Source organism: Miscanthus floridulus, chromosome 1 (assembly GCF_019320115.1).
Source record: "Miscanthus floridulus cultivar M001 chromosome 1, ASM1932011v1, whole genome shotgun sequence".
NCBI lineage: Eukaryota > Viridiplantae > Streptophyta > Magnoliopsida > Poales > Poaceae > Miscanthus > Miscanthus floridulus.
In genome coordinates, this window is record NC_089580.1 from 102,591,738 (window position 1) to 102,599,169 (window position 7,432).

The window sequence follows — 7,432 nt, forward strand, 5'->3', positions numbered from 1 at the left end:
CAATCACACAAACAAAATTAAGAAAGAAGACGATATTGATTAGGTTCTCGTGAGAAACGCGGCAGAACACAGCTGTTGAGAAGTCGACACAGCTTCAGATCCTAATAATTGCTGCTCCTAATTTGCCTATCCCATCCATCCTAATAACTCAAGGGAGGGGATATGGTCGACGATTTATCGGCTAGATTGGACGCAAAATTTGCAGGATTAACGGAACTGATCCCGATTCTGGCACGAAAGTGAAACAAAATCGAAATGGGATGGGAGAGGCAGGCAACCATACCTGGGATGGGAGAGGCCGGCAACCGTACATGGGACGAGCGCCCGCGAGGCCGCGGTGGAGCCCACGCGCGCCCGCGAGGCCCCCAATCGGTGCCGCGCCGCACGCTGTCGCCATCCCGCTTGCTGCCCCTCAGCTTCCCCAACCTCAACCCCGACGACGAGGAGCAGGGAGCAAGATACGAAGAAGGACGACGCGGATGGCTTGCCTGGTGGGAGGCAGACAACCGGCTTGGACTGCCCTGCTAGCGGCCGACGGCCTGCCGTCCTATGCCGGCGCCCTCGCCTGGTGGCCTGGCGGCCGGCGCCCATGGTGCCCTCTCCAGGGGCGAGCGCACGCCGGGGCCGCCGCCGCCGCGCCGCTGGTGCTCTTCTTTTCGCGTTTCCTGCTCCGTATGCGAATGAGAGAGAGAGAGAGAGAGAGAGAGAGAGAGAGAGAGAGAGAGAGAGAAGGGGCAGGGGGCGGCCTGGCGGCGTGGGGAGGGGAGGAGTCACGCCGCGTTGGGGAGAGAGGGAGTCTCGGGTGTGGGAGAGGAGGCGTCGGGGGAGAGGGGATTCGCGCGTGCGTCTGGGAGCGCATGCGTCGTGGGAGGTCCGCGGGAGGGCGACGAAGGGCAGACACAATAAACATGAGCCGTTGGATTTGGACGAGTAATGAGAGAGAATGTCTAAGAGATAATCTAGCACATCCGTTTTAATGATGTTATATTTTCTGGGTGTATTCATGGGCGTGGATATAGTATAGTTCATGACTGTGGAGCAGGCATTTGTTGTGTGGCTGTAGATTTATTGGGTGTATTATAGGGTAGGGTAGATATATATGTGTGTGTGGAAAATTTTTCATACTCCCTGCGAGTAAAGTTTACACCGAAAGAGCCTCCCAACGTGGTGCCCGAGGTGCATTAGCGGGTTAATTAAGCAGACCCGTTAATATAATGAATATAAGGAGATTCGGTCGTCATTTGCGGGCGTCCAGCTGCTACAGGCCGTGCGGCGGCGTCGGCTTTTCTCGCTCCAATAGCCTGCCGCCGCCCGCCGGCCACGATGCTGTGCTTCGATCTGAGATTTTGGTAACGCGGTTTATTGATGCAGTCTAGGTACAGTAGATTGAAACCCACGTCGTTGTTCCTAATATGATCAATTTGTTTATCCCTAATCTTATTCTCCTCGTGGCATGCAGATCGGGAGATGGTTGATTCCAACATCTTGTTATCTCGCTTCCGCAGATCGGTTCATTGATTGCGAGATCAGCGAAGCGGGAATGTGTGCTGCGCACCTGGGAGATGGAGGCCGCAGCCGCACACAGGGATTTGGCATTCAGCGTCGACGCCGTGACGTAAGCTTCCTAGGTCCTGCACCTCTGCTGCAACTCCGCCGGGCCAGGACACGCCGGACTCTCCTCGTCGCCTCCTCCTCATCCAAGTAGCCTCTACATCCACTTCCCCATCGTCCACGCTGCATGTTGCCCCATCCCTAACAAGGTTAAGATCGATCCGTGTCTACATGTGCTGCTTGCTTCCCATGGGACGCGGCACCGAAGGCTAGCACATCGGTGGATTCAAAGATGCTTTTATTGCCTTTTCCTTCCTCTCCCTCCTACCCAGATGTGATGCCTTGGTTTCATTTTTACAGACTGAAGTACCACGTACATGATACTCTTTTTATGTTTAGGAATCAGGATCACTTGATCCTTATTTTTCAGATCGATCGGAGTATCACTTGATACAACAGCGATACTAATGACTAGAGTTTCACTTGATACTTTTTCAATATAATATCACTTCATCTAGATTTTTTTTCCAGATTGGAGTACGTATCACTTGATACTGGATTGGCGACTTCTAGAAGCATCCACATACGGTATAAAGTATGTGTGCTTGTTTTTTGAAGCAGTATCTGTACATACTATTTTTATTTTAAAGTATTGGTCCATACTATTATGTTGGACTAGTATTTGTTTATGCTTTTTTAACGAAAAGCATGTGTGCGATATTTTTGAAGAAATATGCTAATGAGCATCGCTAACCAAACCTGGCCAGCTTGTTGTTTAGATTAAACAAAGTATGAATACATACCCATTGCCGCAAGAAGTATCCATGCATACTTCTAAAAAACTAGGTATATACACATACAACTATTTAATGCACACATTTCAAAAAAAATGGCAACGCAACGTCGTCAAAAGCAAACCTGATTCGTTTTTCACGGAAGTTATCAGCATGCGTCACCTGATATTTCTCAACCCGTTAGTTAGAACCCGTTAGCTTCTCCTGGTTGACCCGAGGCTGTACGGTGTGTACATGGGAGTAGTTACTCTCGGAGTATAGAAAACTCACCCTATATATATATATATATAATATATATATATATATATATATATATATATATATATATATATATATATATATATATATAGGGAGAGTATATTCAGTAGACATCTATAAAATAAGTTATTCTATAGTCACCTCCATTTACGATAATTTTATATACTAATTTACGATAATGTCAATACATATTTACGATAGTTGGGTTACTACAACACACGGAGATATTTACCGTTATAGTAAACCACTTAGTAAGGAGTTACTATAATCTTCGTAAATTAATATAGTAATTATCGTAACTCAAAGTGGCTATAGAATAAGTTATTTTATAGACAGGGGTAGTATATATATATATATATATATATATATATATATAAACAAAACGGCTAGTACAAATATAGTTATTTGTACTCGCGACATCTCAAGCAAACCACTAACCACTAGTGTAAAACCATTTAAACTCGTGATTTTCTTAAGCGGACGCTAGTATAAATATTCCTACACCCTTCTTCCTTGAGCAGTGGTATTTAGACCGAGCTACCTTCCATTATTAGTATTCTTGGAGGTCCAAAAATTTCAAAATGCAAGGGGGGATGTGTTTGATCTTCATTTCTTTGAAGGAGGTTGCTTAAGAAGGTTAGTTAATGCCTAACCTATATTTTTTGGACGAATCCTCCACAATTTATGTCCTAAGTAGACCTAGATTTATATGGTTTGTGTATGGAGGGAGAATGCTTGGTGTTTGGTTTTTTTTAGCACCGTATTAACTATAGTTTGTGTCCTAAACTTGTTGTATGAGGTAGCTTCACATGTTTCTACCATTATAAAACATCGAAGTCATAATTTATGGATCCTAGGAACAACATTCATGAATGAATAGATAATAGATCTAGATTTAGATGATGAATTTGTTTATTAAAATAGACTAATTAATTATTCATAGTTATATGTTAAATTATGCTTTACTGATTGTAATATCTATTCATATATATAGAATGTTATATGAGACCATTGAGCGAATATTTTTTCCTAGAAATATGCATGTCTCTTTCTTATTTCAATCATTTGAATAATTTAATAAATAAGTCACACCTATATATTAATGCATTATCAGATCTGAATTAATTACTCATTGTGAGTGGATATTTTTACAGTTCAAGATGGAAAGGTCATGGATGTACAATTTATCAAGATTTGATCCATCAAACCAGTTGGAGTTTGATAGATTTATTATTGTCGCGAAGAGACATGTGTGCAGAGAGAAGACGAAGCACATATATATTGTCGTGCATATACTGTAATAAAACATTGTTGTATTTGCTGACACGGAACATGCCATTTTAGTTCTCACTTGGTTCACCGAGGTTTCATGAAGCCACACATGATTTGGGCCAAACATTTAGAGGGTAGTTCTGCATCTTATACAATTGGCAACCCAGACAACACCGTCGTCGAGGGATGAAATATGCCTGCCAAAGGACAACACCACTGTCTACAAATAGGTTATGTTGTGCCAGATGTCACTGATGATTCCTTTGGTAGTGAAGGTGGCGACGAAGAGGTTAGTTACCGTGTCGATAGTAACAAACAACTGAAGTTCTTCACGATATTGTTGCAACGTTGTTCAGAGCCCTCAATGTTCATTTCTAAAGCTATGGAGGCCTTGAAGACCACAATGAAGGAGCCCTTGTACAATGAATCTAAGGATTGTACCAAAGAGTGGACGATATTTTGATTGGTTCTTCCATTGTTGTTGCTGAAGCTCAATACAATTGGTCTGACTGCTAGTTTCAACAAGTTGTTGCATCTTCTGGAAAATCTACTTATAAAGGAGAACAAAGTGTTCGATTTAATTGGCTCTGTCCCCATTTTTATTCAGCCATTAAATCAAAGAATATTCCAAGACTATAGTTAATGCTAAGTATAGTATGCATAGGTCCTTTATGCACTATTATTGATGGTTTGATGAGTGTTGACTGCACGATGACCATTATGTGTTACTGGATCATGATAACTATTATGTGCTGGTGGGCCATGATGTCTCAATGGTTTCCGTTACTAGTAACAAACAATTGATTTGTTAGTTCCATATTTTACTAGTAATGGTCGATGCTATGATGACCACTATCTCTTCATGCACCTGGCACTTCATCTTCGTCTTCCTTTGTTGTTGTATAAAAGGGGCACTGTTTTTCTTGTTCGCGAGGGAGAACACATAGCCAAGAACACCACCACATTGTTTTTATGCTCTGCCATCTCCATTCTGACCACCTACGTGCACAGGTTCAAAAGAGCAAGCCTCTGAAACTTTGTATGCTTGTGTACTTGCACGGGTAGGCATGCAATCAAGTTTTTGGGTAGCGATTAGCATGACTGCTCACTTCTTCACGCTCCATTCCTGGTGTTCGAGTACGGTGTTCCTAGTGTTCAAGTACGAGGTGACGATGATCAACTACTTCCACTACTTCCGGTGATGGTTGCCTTGATGAGATCGACACTACGACCTCTCTGCACTGCATCGAATGGGACAACTACATCAACAAATGGCTATGACCACTAGTAGAAACTGACTCTGGTGCCACTAGGTATGCTACTGTAGTGATCGGTCTTTTATTTTCTATGATTAAAATCATGATCAGTATCATGTTCCTTAGCTTGTTTGTGATTAGATATCACATGTGCACATGTCTGTTGTCACAAACATGTTAATTTGCCTAATTTTCCATCAATCCAAAAACTTGATATGCAATTTTCGGTAGCTGGCTTTGCGAACATGTTGAAATTGAATGTTTCTGAGGGCACACATTGTAAGAGTTGGCGTCACAAGTGTATGCTGTTGATGGCTATAAAATGCCAATTTCACCCATCATCAATGCAACAAAGTAAGTGATAAATCAACATCAAGTGTAGTGTTTTGTTTTGAACTAATGTGATTCCACTTGTACTTGAGAATATTTGAATGTAGGGAAAAATTATAAAACATGCAATAATGAAGCACCAGGAGCACATAGGAGGAGGTAGGGCCACCAGGGGCTGACTGCTGGGCTCGACCGACCCCACCACCATCAGTCCGACGGTCCATGTACCTCTCTATGTCACCAATCCATGTGCTCAACCAACAAACACAATTTTGTGCAATCATACACGTTGATCTCAAGCTAGTTCAATCCAAGGGCCTCCATTGAGCTCCCCAAGGATCCATGGGCCCACAAGTCAGAAGGGAAGCATGCAACCGCTATACAATTGACTTGGGACAGCTCTAGACACAAAAAAGACTTAGGAGAGCTCCAGCCGACATTGGGAAGTCACCACAATTGTTGGATGCAATGTCGTCGTGGAATCCAACGGTCGGCCGATGCCATATGGCATCGCTCGATCCCACGGGGCAGCTCTGCCGCCTCTCCTCTACCTACAAATGCATCCCTCTCATATTTACTATAAATAGGGGTGGTTGGCTCATTTGTAAACACACAAGTAGAGTATCAAGTGCGAAAGAGAAGAAAGAGTCACTATTAGTCCTCTAATTAGTAATGCTAGTAGTGGGAGTTAGAGTGAGCTGAGCTCAGTTTAGAGTCTAGAAGCAGTCTTCAGGAGTCTCTGGTGTAGTTCTTGTACTTTCTTGTAAGGCTTTATCCATTTCAATATATACTACTTTATATTCAAGCACTCTTTCAATTCTACTTTCTTCGCATACTATTTTTGAGATTTAGTTATACTTTGGTTATGCTAATTATATCTTGTTTAGACTAGTAAGTTCCCAATAGTGTAGGATCCTCGTCACTAGCTGATGCTCTAGTCTTTGTGTGAGATTAGAGTAGTAACAAATAGTGTAAGCATGGTGCTTATACTATAGGGTACCTTGGATCCTGGCTATCTCTTCGGATAGTTAGTAGTAGTCGTTGGTAGGTGGTGAAAGCCCTATCCATCCTATGTATTCCACTACAATAGAGTTAGTTTTTGAAGCATACACTACTACAACAGACCTATCATAGTTGTCCTGTAACCCCCATCGCAGCCAATTTTTGGCCTTGGTAGTAAACACTCGATGTTGATAGTCAAAGGCATAACGGTCAGCTAACAACCAACTATGAAGGATCTCAACACTGTCATATTGGTTTATGATCCTGACTATAATTATGATAATCACCATCGCCTTGCACCACGGCCCGATTGTGTGCAGTGCGGGTTCACCATCGCTTTTATGTCCGATACGTTTGTGTCGAGGTGAATAGCACCATCGTTTGGGTGTTCAAACTTGTGTGCAATGGTCATGATCACCGTCGCATTACACAACGATCTGAATATGTGCAGTGCACATTCACCATCACTTTGATGTTCAACACATCTGTGTCAAGGTCAACATCACCATTGCTTGGGTGTATGAACTATCTGTTCAAAGGTCATGGTCACCAGTTGCCTTCTTGTATGATACGCCTTTGATGATCCTTTAATCTGTGTCAAGTTACTAAGAAATTCGGTGGTGATACACTGTTGATCCTTGCCACATTAGACGAATAGCAGCGGTGATACATCAACGGCTCTTACATCCGACGGTGAATAGAATTGTACAATGTTACTAATTTAGCTGGGGCTTAATAGCTTACTCAACACAAAGCATATACATATATAATCATTACATCTATACATCATGTCCACAAATAAGAGTACTTTTATAATAACAATGGACACTAACAAGACAAGTTTGTCAACTGATGTTGCATAATAAAGGTATTGATTTCTACATACTTACATAACAAAGATGAGGTAACTGTGGTCCTCCTATGTGCCACTCCTACTTGCAAGGCAAACTATAATGAGTGCTTCCTTCA

At 42.4% G+C, this 7,432-nt stretch overlaps 1 long non-coding RNA gene across 1 annotated transcript; it reads left to right on the forward strand.

Moving 5' to 3' along the window:
- Positions 1-1,244: 1,244 nt before the first annotated feature.
- LOC136490233 (uncharacterized) lies at positions 1,245-4,401 on the forward strand. The gene is made up of 4 exons (XR_010767558.1): positions 1,245-1,376; positions 1,460-1,760; positions 2,083-2,146; positions 3,758-4,401. It is a non-coding gene; the product is annotated as an uncharacterized lncRNA (long non-coding RNA).
- The last annotated feature ends 3,031 nt before the right edge of the window (positions 4,402-7,432 follow it).